Genomic DNA, 18,893 nt, shown 5'->3' with positions numbered 1-18,893 from the left:
GGCTGCAGTTAAACCTTTACTCAAAAAGCCATCTCTAGACCCAGCAGTCTTAGCTAATTATAGGCCAATCTCCAACCTTCCTTTCATATCAAAAATCCTTGAAAGAGTAGTTGTCAAACAGCTAACAGATCATCTGCAGAGGAATGGTTTATTTGAAGAGTTTCAGTCAGGTTTCAGAGTTCATCACAGCACAGAAACAGCTTTAGTGAAGGTTACAAATGATCTTCTTATGGCCTCTGACAGTGGACTCATCTCTGTGCTTGTCCTTCTTGACCTTAGTGCAGCATTCGATACTGTTGACCATAATATCCTATTAGAGCGATTAGAACATGCTGTAGGTATTACAGGTACTGCACTGCAGTGGTTTGTATCATATCTATCTAATAGACTAATTATGGAGTTCCACAGGGTTCAGTGCTAGGACCAATTCTGTTTACATTATACATGCTTCCCCTAGGCAGCATCATTAGAAGACATAGCATACATTTTCACTGCTATGCAGATGACACCCAGCTCTATCTGTCCATGAAGCCAGATAACACACACCAATTAGTTAAACTGCAGGAATGTCTTAAAGACATAAAGACTTGGATGGCCACTAACTTTCTGCTTCTTAACTCAGATAAAACTGAGGTCATTGTACTCGGCGCTGAAAAGCTTAGAAATATGGTATCTAACCAGATTCTTACTCTGGATGGCATTACCTTGGCCTCCAGTAACACTGTGAGGAACCTTGGAGTCATTTTTGACCAGGATATGTCCTTCAACGCACATATTAAACAAATATGTAAGACTGCGTTCTTCCATTTGCGCAACATCTCTAAAATTAGAAATATCCTGTCTCAGAGTGACGCTGAAAAACTAGTTCATGCATTTATTACTTCCAGGCTGGACTACTGCAATTCATTATTATCAGGATGTCCAAAAAACTCACTGAAAAGCCTTCAGTTAATCCAAAATGCTGCAGCAAGAGTACTGACAGGGACTAGAAAGAGAGAGCATATTTCTCCTGTTTTGGCTTCCCTTCATTGGCTTCCTGTTAAATCCAGAATTGAATTCAAAATCCTGCTCCTCACATACAAGGTCTTAAATAATCAGGCCCCATCTTATCTTAATGACCTTGTAGTACCATATCACCCTATTAGAGCACTTCGCTCTCGCTCTGCAGGCCTACTTGTTGTTCCTAGAGTATTTAAAAGTAGAATGGGAGGGAGAGCCTTCAGTTTTCAGGCCCCTCTTCTGTGGAACCAGCTTCCAGTTTGGATTCGGGAGACAGACACTATCTCTACTTTTAAGATTAGGCTTAAAACTTTCCTTTTTGCTAAAGCATATAGTTAGGGCTGGACCAGGTGACCCTGAATCCTCCCTTAGTTATGCTGCAATAGATGTAGGCTGCCGGGGGATTCCCATGATGCATTGAGTTTTTCCTTTCCAGTCACCTTTCTCGCTCTCTATGTGTTAACAGACCTCTCTGTATTGAATCGTATCTGTTATTAATCTCTGTCTCTCTTCCACAGCATGTCTTTTATCCTGTCTTCCTTCTCTCACCCCAACCGGTCGCAGCAGATGGCCGCCCCTCCCTGAGCTTGGTTCTGCCGGAGGTTTCTTCCTGTTAAAAGGGAGTTTTTCCTTCCCACTGTCGCCAAAGTGCTTGCTCATAGGGGGTCATGTGATTGTTGGGCTTTTCTCTGTATCTATGAAGCGCCTTGAGGCGACATTTGTTGTGATTTGGCGCTATATAAATAAAATTGAATTGAATTGAATTGAATTACACTAAATTATCTTTCATATTTAGTGGTCTAATTTATTACTCACCCGTGTTTTAATTTTTAAAGGGCAAGTGAGGCCCTATTAGGTTCGATCTGAATCTAATGGGTATTTGTGACTTTGTAAACTTGTAACATTATTCATTTTAATCTTATTTATGATAATATAATCGTGCAAAATTAAGCATTTAAGTTTTACAGTTGATGGAGTGATGGGGTTGGTTAGGGTTAGGGGACTTAGCCTGCCACCTCTGTGAGGCAGGAAATGCACGGGCCATCTCTCCCGAAGGAAACCCACCCTGCTGGTTGTCACGATTACGGAAAAGCCTCCACCTTTTCCCGTATTGGACGATGGTCCAACCTGCTGAGGCCATCCGGTCCTCAGTCTTAGGCTAATTGTTGTGTTTGTTAGTGATGTGCGGATCGATCCTGAAATATCGATTCCTCCGATACCAATCATTTATGTTCTAGAATCGATTCTCACATTAAAATATCGATATTTTAGTAATTTAGGGTAAATTTGTAGTTTATCATTAACAGGAACACAGTGGAAAGAAACTATGACATTTGGATTGTCTACATTCAAAGGAACTATTTCCTCTTCTGCCTTTCATAGTCATTTGCGAAATAGGCTGTCTGTCTCGCAGCCCCTTGGCGTGCGCACTCACAACAATGGCTGAGCGTAATTGGAGTCATGTGCGAACCTATTTTACCTCCACAAAAACTGAGACGTGGTTTGCGATACATGTGGCAATAACATATTTATCAGCTTGGATAAATCATCTCTTTCTCGCCTCCAAGCTATACAAAATGCAGCAGCCAGACTACTAACTCCCTCTAGCAAGCGAGCTCACATCACTCCTATTTTATGTTCTTTACATTGGCTCCCAATAGATTTTAGAATTCATTTTAAAATTATTTTTTAACGTACAGAGCACTAAATGGCCAAGCCCCAGATTATTTATCCAAGCTTCTCACAAAATACACTACTGCTCGCCGTCTCCGCTCGTCCGAAGACGAAAGGGGACAGAGCCATTCAGTCTGTGGCACCAAGGCTGTGGAACAGTCTACCTCTACAACTACGTTTGGTTGACTCTGTGGAATCCTTATAAAAACAGTTAAAAACTTTACTGTTTAAACAAGCTTTCTGTTGACCAATGCTTTTTACATTTTTATATTTTAATTTACAGTTAAACTCTATATTGTGTACATTGTGCATTTTGCTATTTATCGTACTGTTTATTTTAATCTCTGTGTGCAGCGCTTTGTGACTGCCTGTCTATGAAAAGCGCTTAATAAATAAACTTTACTTACTTACTTACTTACAAAAATGTGAGGTGTTGTGGCCACACTAGGGAGACATTCAAAAAGGCTGTTGGGGGATAAATACATTTTACAGCGTTTATTTATTGGATAAAATACGTTAAATGTGCGGAAACAGCGGGGGTGTCCAAATTCAGAGGCTGCTTCCACCTGAGGACCCGGCCTTCGCGGTCTAAAGAAAGCCGGGTATACGGCACGAGCTCCCTCGGTGGAGTGAAACTGCCGTCTGCTCCTTGCTATCTAAAATATAACTGGGCACTGGCGTAAACTCTCGACCGTCTCACACTTCTGTTTAATCAGTTTTCTGTTTGACGTTTATTCAGCTGTGGGAAAACCCTGAGGAACCCTCCTGAGGGATTAATAAAGCTAAATTTAATTTAATCTAATCTAATAATTTTAATCTCAGCCAAACTGATTTACTCACGAACAAATAAAACACTGAAAAAGCCAAACAATAACATTTTTAAGTTATCTAAGTGACTTATATATATCATGTTTAACCCGAGTAGCGAAAGACCGCAGGGTTTGAAAACAATGTGTTGATAGGCTCAGATATTTGAAGTTTACACGGCTACATTCTCACCTGAAAATATGTTAAAAGTTTTTTTGCGACCCAGAAAGAGAAATGAGTAATATTAAAACTAAGCAGCTGCCGTCATCATTGGAAACAAGTACTCTGATGTCCTGTAATCATTATGATGCTATAATTTGAGATACTATAAATAAAATAAGATTTTGTACAAAGTATCGGTATCGGATCAGTATCGTTGATACCACCCTGAATATTACTTGGTATCGGATCGGAAAGGAAATCAGTGGTATCGCACATCACTAGTGTTTGTGTTGTTGTGTTTTATGTTTTGTATATTGTTGTAGTTTTTGTGATGTGGGTTCGCCTTTATTATCTAAATAATTGTAACTCTTATTCAAGCTTTTATGAGGCGAGATACAAATGTAAAAAATGAAAAGAAAAAAAAGGAAAAGAAATTAAAGAAAAATTAAAACAAAAGTTTTATTTAATCAATTAATAACGTCCAAAAAACAGTGTGCTGTACGTGCAACGTTTCGACCCTTTAAGGGTCTTCCTCAGGTGCTTGGCACACAAAAAAAGATAAACAAATGACGCTGTATTGCACAAGGCTGTGGCTACTGATGTTCACTCCTCAGAGTCCAGAGTCGAAATGAGCTCCAGGCTGACTCCACCTCCCTTTATACCCTTCCCTCTGTGTGTCATTTATTTATTTATTTTTAACAAAACCTTTTCCAGTTTTCTTCTATTGAAATCTATATTATCGTGTTTATATAAACCGTTTTTAAGATTAAGATTAAATTTTTTAAGATTCTCGTGTATATATGAATTTGAATATTGTGGAATCCATTGTTTTTAATATTTAATGCTTTTAACTGTATTTGTTTTGTGTAAATGTTATTTGTGTAAATAAAGTGTTTTTAAACATTTTCCCCTATTGTAAGCCTTCTTTAATATAATTATGTTAATGTTCTACGCCAGCAACCCCTGGGCCTCGGACCGGTACCGGTCCGTGAGTCGTTTGGTACCGGGCCGCGAGAGTTGAGGCTCAGGTGTGAAATGTATAGTTTTCAGGGTTTTTATCAGTTTTCAGCGTTATTTTGTTAGTTTTTATTGTTTACTCGGTTTTCCTGGGTCTTTTCACGTGTGTTATGAATAAATTTTCTTTTTTTCGGTACCGGTACTAGTTTTATTTTGTTGTATTTATCTGCGACACCTTAAAGTCTGGTCCATGAAAATATTGTCGGGCATAAACCGGTCCGTGGCACAAAAAAGGTTGGGGACCGCTTTACAATACAATATTAAATTGTATTGTAAAGAAATGCTGTTTTTAATTTTCTGTTTTTAACATTTTACATAATTCCACGGTTTTTACTGTAGAAATCATTTTTAATTCAAATAAAAACATTTTGTAATGCATTTTTATTATGTGAAAGATTTCCAGAATCATGGTTTTGGGTTATGGCCCCCAGGGTAAGATTAGAATTAGGATGGGGCAAGCTGGTAGCCTGGCGTGCACGGGCCATTGATGGGGCCAGGTGGTGGTGTCCCTGCCCTGGTTCAAAAAATTACCCATGTCTTGGGTTTAGTGCACTTCATTGGGCCTTCGCGACGTTTCGGCGTAGTTTCGCCTTCTTCAGGCTGGCCCAATGTGTTTCTGTTCTGTTCTGCCTCTCTTGGCTTTTATACTTTTAGTCGACTTCTCCTTCTTTTAGGTTTTCTATTTGTGTTTTTCAAAAATTCTTTCTTAGTTTCTTACTTGTTTGTCTTCGTTGCTTTCTGTTTCTCTTATTTTTCTTAGTTTCTTACTTGTTTTTCTTCGTTGCTTTCTCTGTTTCTCTTGTTTGTCTCTTTGTCTTATTTGTTTTTCTTTCTTTATATTTCTCTTTGTTTTCATGGCACCCCCTGCTTGGTTTGACATCTCGTCCTGTTTCGTGTACGTGTTTTCTCTATTTCTCTTAGTTATTTTTCTCTTTCTCTTATCTTTAAGTTCTCTGTTTGTTTGTATGGCACCCCCTGCTTGGTTTGACATCCCGTCCTTTGTTGTTTATGTTTCTTATCTTTCTTTCTGTTTGTTGACTTTCTTGTCTTTTCTATTTTTCATTGTTTTTCCTAGGGACACCCCTGGTTAGGTTTAGGATTTGTTAGTCGGTTAGGATTTGAGAAAGGACTTGGGCCCCCTTGTGGGTCAATTTGGCACAAAGTGTCAGAATGGTTAGGTGTGAGTAAGGAACAGGCCACCAGCAAGCTGGTAGCCTGGCGTGCACGGGCCATCGATGGGGCTGGGTGGTGGTGTCCTTGCCCTGGTTAAAAAAATTACCCACATCTTGGGTTTAGTGCACTTTATTGGGCCTTCGCGATGTTTTGGCGTAGTTTCGCCTTCCTCAGGCTGGGTTAGGGGTTAGGGGAAATCAAGTTGCACTGTCCACACCTGCTCCCATCCCGGGCGTTCAGGCCCCCCACAGTACACCCCAAAGGAGTATGATCGTCCAAGGGGCTGGTGATGATGTCCCCACCCCAGTTCAAAGGGTTAGGGTTAGGGTAGGGTTAGGGTTAGGGGTTAGGGTAGGGTTAGGGTTAGGTTAGGGGGTAATAGCCAGTAGTTGACGAAATAAAATGGAATAACTCGAAAAGTAAGTGTCATAGAGGGATGAAAGTGGTGTCTATGGGGGGGTTTTGGGGTCCTCCGGACACCCTGGTGAAGACCCCATGTCGATAGCACCAACGGTTCTGGACTTAGGCAAAATCGGTCAAAATTTGACGAAATAAAAAGGTCAAAGTTGAAGATAGCAGTGTCTGATCGGGCTGATTCGACCACCACTGTACTCCTCAGGCCCTGCCGGGTTGTTAGACACCCAACATGTCAGGGATCGGTGACTTAACATGTGACGAAATATTTTTGGTCAGGTGACTGAACATAGTCATGTGACCTATCGACGGATGCGGAATCGACCCGGGATGCCAATTATGCGATCCGTATCTGTCCTAGCGACGGGTGAGAGAAGATACGGTAGCTGGGACCAGAACCAGAAAGGCAGTGAGTGCAGGGGGCTGCCTTTTAGGCTCCTATCCCAAGGGTAAAGCGTACCCTGGAGGCCAGTCAGGGTATGACTCACTGCTGGCTGCCAGCAGAGGTCACCATTAGACATGCCCTTCTGTATCATGGTTCTGTGTGTTGTTGGTTTTTCAGGTGCATGATGGGCGATATATGCAAATTATGGAACGGAGCCTACTTCCTTGTTCCCATGATGCTTTGCTGTTCTCTCATGGCTATAATTGGGCTAGCTTAGCATTGGGCTAGCTTAGCATTAGCATTTTTGCTAACTTCTCTGAGGTGGTTCCTGGAGTAAAGGGAAGTGAGTCCCTACTGTTTCCTGTGGTGGTAGCTTAGCATTGGGCTAGCTTAGCATTAGCATTTTTGCTAACTTTTCTGAGGTGACTCCTGGAGTAAAGGGAAGTGAGTCCCTACTGTTTCCTGTGGTGGTAGCTTAGCATTGGGCTAGCTTAGCATTAGCATTTTTGCTAACTTTTCTGACATGTTTTGTGAAGTGAAAGGAAGTGACTTGCATTTGTTTTCCCTAGTGTTTGGTGATGTTTTCTTAGGTTTTCCCACTGGTTTCCCCTAGTGTTATGGTTAGGGCTTGCCACTTGTTTCCCCTAGTGTTCTGGTCAGGGTTTGGCACTTGTTTCCCCTAGTGTTAGGGTCAGGGTTTGCCATTTTGGGCTAGCTTAGCATTAGCATTTTTGCTAACTTTTCTGACATGTTTTGTGAAGTGAAAGGAAGTGACTTGCACTTGTTTTCCCTAGTGTTTGCCACTTAGGGTTAGGGGGTTAGGGGGTTAGGGTTAGGGGGTTAGGGTTAGGGGTTAGGGGGTTAGGGGGTTAGGGGTTAGGGTTAGGGGTTAGGGGTTAGGGTTAGGGTAAGGGTTAGGGTTAGGGGTTAGGGTAGGGTTAGGGTTAGGGGTTAGGGTTAGGGGTTAGGGGGTTAGGGTTAGGGGTTAGGTTTAGGGTTATGGATAGGGTTAGAGTTTATGGTTTAAGGTTTAGGGTTAGGGTTAGGGTTAGGGATGAATTGGACAAAAATCTTCCAAAACAAACTTTTTATTAGTGTCGACTGTTTGAGTGGTGAGCAGTGAGTCTTTCATCCGTAGGACAGTTGCTTAGAGTTGTAACTATACGCAGGAGGAAGCTGCCATCTTTGCCACACCACAGCCTGTTGTGCTTCTGGCTGAAGCCTTATTCACCACACCAGGGCCAGTATTTCCTGTGAGGCAAGCTTTGCCACAATCATTGCCTGTGCTGCTGACTTAGGGTTAGGGTTAGGGTTTAGGGTTATGGATAGGGTTAGGGTTAGGGTTATGGATAGGGTTAGGGTTTATGGTTTAGGGTTAGGGTTAGGGATGAATTGGACAAAAATCATCCAAAACAAACTTTTTATTAGTGTCGACTGTTTGAGTGGTGAGCAGTGAGTCTTTCCTCCGTAGGACAGTTGCTTAGAGTTAGGGTTAGGGTTAGGGTTATGGATAGGGTTAGGGTTAGGGTTAGGGTAGGGGTAGGGTTAGGGTTAGGGTTAGGGGTTAGGGTTAGGGTAGGGTTAGGGTTAGGGTTAGAGGTTAGGGGTTAGGTTTAGGGTTAGGGGGGTTAGGGGTTAGGGTTAGGGTTAGGGTTAGGGTAAGGGTTAGGGTTAGGGGTTAGGGTAGGGTTAGGGTTAGGGGTTAGGGTTAGGGGTTAGGGGGTTAGGGTTAGGGTTATGGATAGGGTTAGGGTTTATGGTTTAAGGCTTAGGGTTAGGGTTAGGGTTAGGGATGAATTGGACAAAAATCTTCCAAAACAAACTTTTTATTAGTGTCGACTGTTTGAGTGGTGAGCAGTGAGTCTTTCCTCCGTAGGACAGTTGCTTAGAGTTGTAACTATACGCAGGAGGAAGCTGCCATCTTTGCCACACCACAGCCTGTTGTGCTTCTGGCTGAAGCCTTATTCACCACACCAGGGCCAGTATTTCCTGTGAGGCAAGCTTTGCCACAATCATTGCCTGTGCTGCTGACTTAGGGTTAGGGTTAGGGTTTAGGGTTATGGATAGGGTTAGGGTTAGGGTTATGGATAGGGTTAGGGTTTATGGTTTAGGGTTAGGGTTAGGGATGAATTGGACAAAAATCATCCAAAACAAACTTTTTATTAGTGTCGACTGTTTGAGTGGTGAGCAGTGAGTCTTTCCTCCGTAGGACAGTTACTTAGAGTTGTAACTATACGCAGGAGGAAGCTGCCATCTTTTCCACACCACAGCCTGTTGTGCTTCTGGCTGAAGCCTTATTCACCACACCAGGGCCAGTATTTCCTGTGAGGCAAGCTTTGCCACAATCATTGCCTGTGCTGCTGACTTAGGGTTACGGTTAGGGTTAGGGTTTAGGGTAATGGATAGGGTTAGGGTTAGGGTTTATGGTTTATGGGTTAGGGTTAGGGTTAGGGATGAATTGGACAAAAATCATCCAAAACAAACTTTTTATTAGTGTCGACTGTTTGAGTGGTGAGCAGTGAGTCTTTCCTCGGTAGGACAGTTGCTTAGAGTTGTAACTATACGCAGGAGGAAGCTGCCATCTTTGCCACACCACAGCCTGTTGTGCTTCTGGCTGAAGCCTTATTCACCACACCAGCACCAGTACTTCCTGTGAGGCAAGCTTTGCCACAATCATTGCCTGTGCTGCTGACTTAGGGTTACGGTTAGGGTTAGGGTTATGGATAGGGTTAGGGTTAGGGTTATGGATAGGGTTAGGGTTTATGGTTTATGGGTTAGGGTTAGGGTTAGGGATGAATTGGAAAAAAATCATACAAAACAAACTTTTTATTAGTGTCGACTGTTTGAGTGGTGAGCAGTGAGTCTTTCCTCCGTAGGACAGTTGCTTAGAGTTGTAACTATACGCAGGAGGAAGCTGCCATCTTTGCCACACCACAGCCTGTTGTGCTTCTGGCTGAAGCCTTATTCACCACTCCAGGGCCAGTATTTCCTGTGAGGCAAGCTTTGCCACAATCATTGCCTGTGCTGCTGACTTAGGGTTAGGGTTAGGGTTTAGGGTTATGGATAGGGTTAGGGTTAGGGTTATGGATAGGGTTAGGGTTTATGGTTTAGGGTTAGGGTTAGGGATGAATTGGACAAAAATCATCCAAAACAAACTTTTTATTAGTGTCGACTGTTTGAGTGGTGAGCAGTGAGTCTTTCCTCCGTAGGACAGTTGCTTAGAGTTAGGGTTAGGGTTATGGATAGGGTTTATGGTTAGGGTTATGGATCGGGTTAGGGTTTATGGTTTAGGGTTAGGGTTAGGGTTAGGGATGAATTGGACAAAAATCATCCAAAACAAACTTTTTATTAGTGTCGACTGTTTGAGTGGTGAGCAGTGAGTCTTTCCTCCGTAGGACAGTTACTTAGAGTTGTAACTATACGCAGGAGGAAGCTGCCATCTTTTCCACACCACAGCCTGTTGTGCTTCTGGCTGAAGCCTTATTCACCACACCAGGGCCAGTATTTCCTGTGAGGCAAGCTTTGCCACAATCATTGCCTGTGCTGCTGACTTAGGGTTACGGTTAGGGTTAGGGTTTAGGGTAATGGATAGGGTTAGGGTTAGGGTTAGGGTTATGGATAGGGTAAGGGTTAGGGTTATGGATACGGTTAGGGTTTATGGTTTATGGGTTAGGGTTAGGGTTAGGGATGAATTGGACAAAAATCATCCAAAACAAACTTTTTATTAGTGTCGACTGTTTGAGTGGTGAGCAGTGAGTCTTTCCTCGGTAGGACAGTTGCTTAGAGTTGTAACTATACGCAGGAGGAAGCTGCCATCTTTGCCACACCACAGCCTGTTGTGCTTCTGGCTGAAGCCTTATTCACCACACCAGCGCCAGTATTTCCTGTGAGGCAAGCTTTGCCACAATCATTGCCTGTGCTGCTGACTTAGGGTTACGGTTAGGGTTAGGGTTATGGATAGGGTTAGGGTTAGGGTTATGGATAGGGTTAGGGTTTATGGTTTATGGGTTAGGGTTAGGGTTAGGGATGAATTGGAAAAAAATCATACAAAACAAACTTTTTATTAGTGTCGACTGTTTGAGTGGTGAGCAGTGAGTCTTTCCTCCGTAGGACAGTTGCTTAGAGTTGTAACTATACGCAGGAGGAAGCTGCCATCTTTGCCACACCACAGCCTGTTGTGCTTCTGGCTGAAGCCTTATTCACCACACCAGGGCCAGTATTTCCTGTGAGGCAAGCTTTGCCACAATCATTGCCTGTGCTGCTGACTTAGGGTTAGGGTTAGGGTTAGGGTTTAGGGTTATGGATAGGGTTAGGGTTAGGGTTAGGGTTATGGATAGGGTAAGGGTTAGGGTTATGGATACGGTTAGGGTTTATGGTTTATGGGTTAGGGTTAGGGTTAGGGATGAATTGGACAAAAATCATCCAAAACAAACTTTTTATTAGTGTCGACTGTTTGAGTGGTGAGTAGTGAGTCTTTCCTCGGTAGGACAGTTGCTTAGAGTTGTAACTATACGCAGGAGGAAGCTGCCATCTTTGCCACACCACAGCCTGTTGTGCTTCTGGCTGAAGCCTTATTCACCACACCAGCGCCAGTATTTCCTGTGAGGCAAGCTTTGCCACAATCATTGCCTGTGCTGCTGACTTAGGGTTACGGTTAGGGTTAGGGTTAGGGTTATGGATAGGGTTAGGGTTAGGGTTATGGATAGGGTTAGGGTTTATGGTTTATGGGTTAGGGTTAGGGTTAGGGATGAATTGGACAAAAATCATACAAAACAAACTTTTTATTAGTGTCGACTGTTTGAGTGGTGAGCAGTGAGTCTTTCCTCCGTAGGACAGTTGCTTAGAGTTGTAACTATACGCAGGAGGAAGCTGCCATCTTTGCCACACCACAGCCTTTTGTGCTTCTGGCTGAAGCCTTATTCACCACACCAGGGCCAGTATTTCCTGTGAGGCAAGCTTTGCCACAATCATTGCCTGTGCTGCTGACTTAGGGTTAGGGTTAGGGTTAGGGTTTAGGGTTATGGATAGGGTTAGGGTTAGGGTTAGGGTTATGGATAGGGTTAGGGTTTATGGTTTAGGGTTAGGATTAGGGATGAATTGGACAAAAATCATCCAAAACAAACTTTTTATTAGTGGCGACTGTTTGAGTGGTGAGCAGTGAGTCTTTCCTCCGTAGGACAGTTAGGGTTAGGGTTAGGGTTAGGGTTTATGGTTTACGGTTTAGGGTTAGGGTTAGGGATGAATTGGACAAAAATCATCCAAAACAAACTTTTTATTAGTGTCGACTGTTTGAGTGGTGAGCAGTGAGTCTTTCCTCCGTAGGACAGTTGCTTAGAGTTGTAACTATACGCAGGAGGAAGCTGCCATCTTTGCCACACCACAGCCTGTTGTGCTTCTGGCTGAAGCCTTATTCACCACACCAGGGCCAGTATTTCCTGTGAGGCAAGATTTGCCACAATCATTGCCTGTGTTGCTGTCTTAGGGTTAGGGTTAGGGATAGGTTTAGGGTTAGGGTTATGGATAGGGTTAGGGTTTATGGTTTATGGTTTAGGGTTAGGGTTAGGGTTAGGGATGAATTGCACAAAAATCATCCAAAACAAACTTTTTATTAGTGTCGACTGTTTGAGTGGTGAGCAGTGAGTCTTTCCTCCGTAGGACAGTTGCTTAGAGTTGTAACTATACGCAGGAGGAAGCTGCCATCTTTGCCACACCACAGCCTGTTGTGCTTCTGCCTGAAGCCTTATTCACCACACCAGGGCCAGTATTTCCTGTGAGGCAAGCTTTGCCACAATCATTGCCTGTGCTGCTGACTTAGGGTTAGGGTTAGGGTTAGGGTTTAGGGTAATGGACAGGGTTAGGGTTAGGGTTAGGGTTATGGATAGGGTTAGGGTTATGGATAGGGTTAGGGTTTATGGTTTATGGGTTAGGGTTAGGGTTACGGATGAATTGGACAAAAATCATCCAAAACAAACTTTTTATTAGTGTCGACTGTTTGAGTGGTGAGCAGTGAGTCTTTCCTCCGTAGGACAGTTGCTTAGAGTTGTAACTATACGCAGGAGGAAGCTGCCATCTTTGCCACACCACAGCCTGTTGTGCTTCTGCCTGAAGCCTTATTCACCACACCAGGGCCAGTATTTCCTGTGAGGCAAGCTTTGCCACAATCATTGCCTGTGGTGCTGACTTAGGGTTAGGGTTAGGGTTTAGGGTTATGGCTAGGGTTAGGGTTAGGGTTATGGTTATTGATAGGGTTAGGTTTTATGGTTTAGGGTTAGGGTTAGGGATGAATTGGACAAAAATCATCCAAAACAAACTTTTTATTAGTGTCGACTGTTTGAGTGGTGAGCAGTGAGTCTTTCCTCCGTAGGACAGTTGCTTAGAGTTGTAACCATACGCAGGAGGAAGCTGCCATCTTTGCCACACCACAGCCTGTTGTGCTTCTGGCTGAAGCCTTATTCACCACACCAGGGCCAGTATTTCCTGTGAGGCAAGCTTTGCCACAATCATTGCCTGTGCTGCTGAAGTAGGGTTAGGGTTAGGGTTAGGGTTTAGGTTAATGGACAGGGTTAGGGTTAGGGTTATGGATAGGGTTAGGGTTAGGGTTAGGGTTATGGATAGGGTTAGGGTTTATGGTTTATGGTTTATGGGTTAGGGTTAGGCTTAGGGTTACGGATGAATTGGACAAAAATCATCCAAAACAAACTTTTTATTAGTGTCGACTGTTTGAGTGGTGAGCAGTGAGTCTTTCCTCCGTAGTACAGTTGCTTAGACTTGTAACTATACGCAGGAGGAAGCTGCCATCTTTGCCACACCACAGCCTGTTGTGCTTCTGCCTGAAGCCTTATTCACCACACCAGGGCCAGTATTTCCTGTGAGGCAAGCTTTGCAACAATCATTGCCTGGGTTAGGGTTAGGGATAGGGTTAGGGTTAGGGTTATGGTTATGGATATGTTTAGTGTTTATGGTTTAGGGTTAGGGTTAGGGTTGAATTGGACAAAAATCATCCAAAACAAACTTTTTATTAGTGTCGACTGTTTGAGTGGTGAGCAGTGAGTCTTTCCTCCGTAGGACAGTTGCTTAGAGTTGTAACTATACGCAGGAGGAAGCTGCCATCTTTGCCACACCACAGCCTGTTGTGCTTCTGGCTGAAGCCTTATTCACCACACCAGGGCCAGTATTTCCTGTGAGGCAAGCTTTGCCACAATCATTGCCTGTGCTGCTGACTTAGGGTTAGGGTTAGGGTAAGGGTTATGGATAGGGTTAGGGTTAGGGTTAGGGTTATGGATAGGGTTAGGGTTTATGGTTTATGGTTTAGGGTTAAGGTTAGGGTTAGGGATGAATTGCACAAAAATCATCCAAAACAAACTTTTTATTAGTGTCGACTGTTTGAGTGGTGAGCAGTGAGTCTTTCCTCCGTAGGACAGTTGCTTAGAGTTGTAACTATACGCAGGAGGAATCTGCCATCTTTGCCACACCACAGCCTGTTGTGCTTCTGGCTGAAGCCTTATTCACCACACCAGGGCCAGTATTTCCTGTGAGGCAAGCTTTGCCACAATCATTGCCTGTGCTGCTGACTTAGGGTTAGGGTTAGGGTTAGGGTTTAGGGTAATGGACAGGGTTAGGGTTAGGGTTATGGATAGGGTTAGGGTTAGGGTTATGGATAGGGTTAGGGTGTATGGTTTATGGGTTAGGGTTAGGGTTAGGGTTACGGATGAATTGGACAAAAATCATCCAAAACAAACTTTTTATTAGTGTCGACTGTTTGAGTGGTGAGCAGTGAGTCTTTCCTCCGTAGGACAGTTGCTTAGAGTTGTAACTATACGCAGGAGGAAGCTGCCATCTTTGCCACACCACAGCCTGTTGTGCTTCTGGCTGAAGCCTTATTCACCACACCAGGGCCAGTATTTCCTGTGAGGCAAGCTTTGCCACAATCATTGCCTGTGCTGCTGACTTAGGGTTAGGGTTAGGGTTAGGGTTAGGGTTTAGGGTTATGGCTAGGGTTAGGGTTAGGGTTAGGGTTATTGATAGGGTTAGGTTTTATGGTTTAGGGTTAGGGTTAGGGATGAATTGGACAAAAATCATCCAAAACAAACTTTTTATTAGTGTCGACTGTTTGAGTGGTGAGCAGTGAGTCTTTTCTCCGTAGGACAGTTGCTTAGAGTTAGGGTTATGGTTAGGGTTAGGGTTATGGATAGGGTTAGGGTTTATGGTTTATGGTTTAGGGTTAGGGTTAGGGTTAGGGATGAATTGGACAAAAATCATCCAAAACAAACTTTTTATTAGTGTCGACTGTTTGAGTGGTGAGCAGTGAGTCTTTCCTCCGTAGGACAGTTGCTTAGAGTTGTAACTATACGCAGGAGGAAGCTGCCATCTTTGCCACACCACAGCCTGTTGTGCTTCTGGCTGAAGCCTTATTCACCACACCAGGGCCAGTATTTCCTGTGAGGCAAGCTTTGCCACAATCATTGCCTGTGCTGCTGACTTAGTGTTCGGGTTAGGGTTAGGGTTTAGGGTAATGGACAGGGTTAGGGTTAGGGTTATGGATAGGGTTAGGGTTAGGGTTATGGATAGGGTTAGGGTTTATGGTTTATGGGTTAGGGTTAGGGTTAGGGTTAGGGATGAATTGCACAAAAATCATCCAAAACAAACTTTTTATTAGTGTCGACTGTTTGAGTGGTGAGCAGTGAGTCTTTCCTCCGTAGGACAGTTGCTTAGAGTTGTAACTATACGCAGGAGGAAGCTGCCATCTTTGCCACACCACAGCCTGTTGTGCTTCTGGCTGAAGCCTTATTCACCACACCAGGGCCAGTATTTCCTGTGAGGCAAGCTTTGCCACAATCATTGCCTGTGCTGCTGACTTAGGGTTAGGGTTATGGTTAGGGTTTAGGGTAATGGACAGGGTTAGGGTTAGGGTTATGGATAGGGTTAGGGTTAGGGTTATGGATAGGGTTAGGGTGTATGGTTTATGGGTTAGGGTTAGGGTTAGGGTTACGGATGAATTGGACAAAAATCATCCAAAACAAACTTTTTATTAGTGTCGACTGTTTGAGTGGTGAGCAGTGAGTCTTTCCTCCGTAGGACAGTTGCTTAGAGTTGTAACTATACGCAGGAGGAAGCTGCCATCTTTGCCACACCACAGCCTGTTGTGCTTCTGCCTGAAGCCTTATTCACCACACCAGGGCCAGTATTTCCTGTGAGGCAAGCTTTGCCACAATCATTGCCTGTGCTGCTGACTTAGGGTTAGGGTTAGGGTTAGGGTTTAGGGTTATGGCTAGGGTTAGGGTTAGGGTTAGGGTTATTGATAGGGTTAGGTTTTATGGTTTAGGGTTAGGGTTAGGGATGAATTGGACAAAAATCATCCAAAACAAACTTTTTATTAGTGTCGACTGTTTGAGTGGTGAGCAGTGAGTCTTTTCTCCGTAGGACAGTTGCTTAGAGTTAGGGTTATGGTTAGGGTTAGGGTTATGGATAGGGTTAGGGTTTATGGTTTATGGTTTAGGGTTAGGGTTAGGGATGAATTGGACAAAAATCATCCAAAACAAACTTTTTATTAGTGTCGACTGTTTGAGTGGTGAGCAGTGAGTCTTTCCTCCATAGGACAGTTGCTTAGAGTTGTAACTATACGCAGGAGGAAGCTGCCATCTTTGCCACACCACAGCCTGTTGTGCTTCTGGCTGAAGCCTTATTCACCACACCAGGGCCAGTATTTCCTGTGAGGCAAGCTTTGCCACAATCATTGCCTGTGCTGCTGACTTAGTGTTAGGGTTAGGGTTAGGGTTTAGGGTAATGGACAGGGTTAGGGTTAGGGTTATGGATAGGGTTAGGGTTAGGGTTATGGATAGGGTTAGGGTTTATGGTTTATGGGTTAGGGTTAGGGTTAGGTTTACGGCTGAATTGTACAAAAATCATCCAAAACAAACTTTTTATTAGTGTCGACTGTTTGAGTGGTGAGCAGTGAGTCTTTCCTCCGTAGGACAGTTGCTTAGAGTTGTAACTATACGCAGGAGGAAGCTGCCATCTTTGCCACACCACAGCCTGTTGTGCTTCTGCCTGAAGCCTTATTCACCACACCAGGGCCAGTATTTCCTGTGAGGCAAGCTTTGCCACAATCATTGCCTGTGCTGCTGACTTAGGGTTAGGGTTAGGGTTTAGGGTAATGGACAGGGTTAGGGTTAGGGTTATGAATAGGGTTAGGGTTAGGGTTATGGATAGGGTTAGGGTTTATGGTTTATGGGCTAGGGTTAGGGTTAGGTTTACGGATGAATTGGACAAAAATCATCCAAAACAAACTTTTTATTAGTGTCGACTGTTTGAGTGGTGAGCAGTGAGTCTTTCCTCCGTAGGACAGTTGCTTAGAGTTGTAACTATACGCAGGAGGAAGCTGCCATCTTTGCCACACCACAGCCTGTTGTGCTTCTGCCTGAAGCCTTATTCACCACACCAGGGCCAGTAGTTCCTGTGAGGCAAGCTTTGCCACAATCATTGCCTGTGCTGCTGACTTAGGGTTAGGGTTAGGGTTTAGGGTTATGGCTAGGGTTAGGGTTAGGGTTATGGATAGGGTTAGGTTTTATGGTTTAGGGTTAGGGTTAGGGATGAATTGGACAAAAATCATCCAAAACAAACTGTTTATTAGTGTCGACTGTTTGAGTGGTGAGCAGTGAGTCTTTTCTCCGTAGGACAGTTGCTTAGAGTTAGGGTTATGGTTAGGGTTAGGGTTATGGATAGGGTTAGGGTTTATGGTTTATGGTTTAGGGTTAGGGTTAGGGTTAGGGATGAATTGGACAAAAATCATCCAAAACAAACTTTTTATTAGTGTCGACTGTTTGAGTGGTGAGCAGTGAGTCTTTCCTCCGTAGGACAGTTGTTTAGAGTTGTAACTATACGCAGGAGGAAGCTGCCATCTTTGCCACACCACAGCCTGTTGTGCTTCTGGCTGAAGCCTTATTCACCACACCAGGGCCAGTATTTCCTGTGAGGCAAGCTTTGCCACAATCATTGCCTGTGCTGCTGACTTAGGGTTAGGGTTAGGGTTTAGGGTTATGGATAGGGTTAGGGTTAGGGTTATGGTAGGGTTAGGGTTAGGGTTATGGATAGGGTTAGGGTTTATGGTTTAGGGTTAGGGTTAGGGATGAATTGGACAAAAATCATCCAAAACAAACTTTTTATTAGTGTCGACTGTTTGAGTGGTGAGCAGTGAGTCTTTCCTCCGTAGGACAGTTGCTTAGAGTTGTAACTATACGCAGGAGGAAGCTGCCATCTTTGCCACACCACAGCCTGTTGTGCTTCTGGCCTGAAGCCTTATTCACCACACCAGGGCCAGTAGTTCCTGTGAGGCAAGCTTTGCCACAATCATTGCCTGTGCTGCTGACTTAGGGTTAGGGTTAGGGTTAGGGTTTAGGGTTATGGCTAGGGTTAGGGTTAGGGTTATGGATAGGGTTAGGTTTTATGGTTTAGGGTTAGGGTTAGGGATGAATTGGACAAAAATCATCCAAAACAAACTGTTTATTAGTGTCGACTGTTTGAGTGGTGAGCAGTGAGTCTTTTCTCCGTAGGACAGTTGCTTAGAGTTAGGGTTATGGTTAGGGTTAGGGTTATGGATAGGGTTAGGGTTTATGGTTTATGGTTTAGGGTTAGGGTTAGGGTTAGGGATGAATTGGACAAAAATCATCCAAAACAAACTTTTTATTAGTGTCGACTGTTTGAGTGGTGAGCAGTGAGTCTTTCCTCCGTAGGACAGTTGTTTAGAGTTGTAACTATACGCAGGAGGAAGCTGCCATCTTTGCCACACCACAGCCTGTTGTGCTTCTGGCTGAAGCCTTATTCACCACACCAGGGCCAGTATTTCCTGTGAGGCAAGCTTTGCCACAATCATTGCCTGTGCTGCTGACTTAGGGTTAGGGTTAGGGTTTAGGGTTATGGATAGGGTTAGGGTTAGGGTTATGGTAGGGTTAGGGTTAGGGTTATGGATAGGGTTAGGGTTTATGGTTTAGGGTTAGGGTTAGGGATGAATTGGACAAAAATCATCCAAAACAAACTTTTTATTAGTGTCGACTGTTTGAGTGGTGAGCAGTGAGTCTTTCCTCCGTAGGACAGTTGCTTAGAGTTGTAACTATACGCAGGAGGAAGCTGCCATCTTTGCCACACCACAGCCTGTTGTGCTTCTGGCTGAAGCCTTATTCACCACACCAGGGCCAGTATTTCCTGTGAGGCAAGCTTTGCCACAATCATTGCCTGTGCTGCTGACTTAGGGTTAGGGTTAGGGTTT

General features: G+C 43.9%; 5 long non-coding RNA genes across 8 annotated transcripts; 3 read left to right on the top strand and 2 right to left on the bottom strand.

The window, feature by feature from the left end:
* The first annotated feature begins 7,643 nt into the window (after positions 1 to 7,643).
* LOC146502325 (uncharacterized) lies at positions 7,644 to 8,762 on the top strand. The gene is made up of 2 exons (XR_014869490.1): positions 7,644 to 8,098; positions 8,351 to 8,762. It is a non-coding gene; the product is annotated as an uncharacterized LOC146502325 (long non-coding RNA).
* Positions 8,664 to 11,869, bottom strand: LOC146502324 (uncharacterized). 2 transcript variants are annotated; one of them, XR_014869491.1, is made up of 2 exons: positions 11,811 to 11,869; positions 8,664 to 11,063 (listed from the first exon to the last, which is right to left on the bottom strand). It is a non-coding gene; the product is annotated as an uncharacterized LOC146502324 (long non-coding RNA). The 2 variants fall into 2 exon arrangements; XR_014869492.1 differs by having other exon boundaries at positions 8,664 to 9,972; positions 11,811 to 11,855.
* On the top strand, positions 9,324 to 17,762 carry LOC146502323 (uncharacterized). Of its 3 annotated transcripts, XR_014869489.1 has the most exons (10): positions 9,324 to 9,347; positions 9,668 to 9,743; positions 10,563 to 10,630; positions 10,902 to 10,920; positions 11,296 to 11,351; positions 11,623 to 11,835; positions 12,132 to 12,176; positions 13,857 to 13,937; positions 14,794 to 15,584; positions 17,688 to 17,762. It is a non-coding gene; the product is annotated as an uncharacterized LOC146502323 (long non-coding RNA). The 3 variants fall into 3 exon arrangements; XR_014869488.1 differs by lacking the exon at positions 10,902 to 10,920 and having other exon boundaries at positions 11,278 to 11,351; XR_014869487.1 differs by lacking the exons at positions 10,563 to 10,630; positions 10,902 to 10,920; positions 11,296 to 11,351; ... (3 more) ...; positions 14,794 to 15,584; positions 17,688 to 17,762 and adding an exon at positions 9,909 to 9,975 and having other exon boundaries at positions 9,668 to 9,796.
* On the bottom strand, positions 17,707 to 18,190 carry LOC146502322 (uncharacterized). Its single transcript, XR_014869493.1, has 2 exons — positions 17,998 to 18,190; positions 17,707 to 17,925 (listed from the first exon to the last, which is right to left on the bottom strand). It is a non-coding gene; the product is annotated as an uncharacterized LOC146502322 (long non-coding RNA).
* On the top strand, positions 18,190 to 18,638 carry LOC146502321 (uncharacterized). The gene is made up of 2 exons (XR_014869494.1): positions 18,190 to 18,250; positions 18,575 to 18,638. It is a non-coding gene; the product is annotated as an uncharacterized LOC146502321 (long non-coding RNA).
* Positions 18,639 to 18,893: the final 255 nt, after the last annotated feature.

This window comes from Neolamprologus multifasciatus, chromosome 15 (assembly GCF_963576455.1).
Source record: "Neolamprologus multifasciatus chromosome 15, fNeoMul1.2, whole genome shotgun sequence".
Classification (NCBI taxonomy): Eukaryota; Metazoa; Chordata; class Actinopteri; order Cichliformes; family Cichlidae; genus Neolamprologus; species Neolamprologus multifasciatus.
The sequence above is the reverse complement of the archived record's forward strand: the minus strand, read 5'-3'. Positions and strand labels throughout refer to the sequence as shown.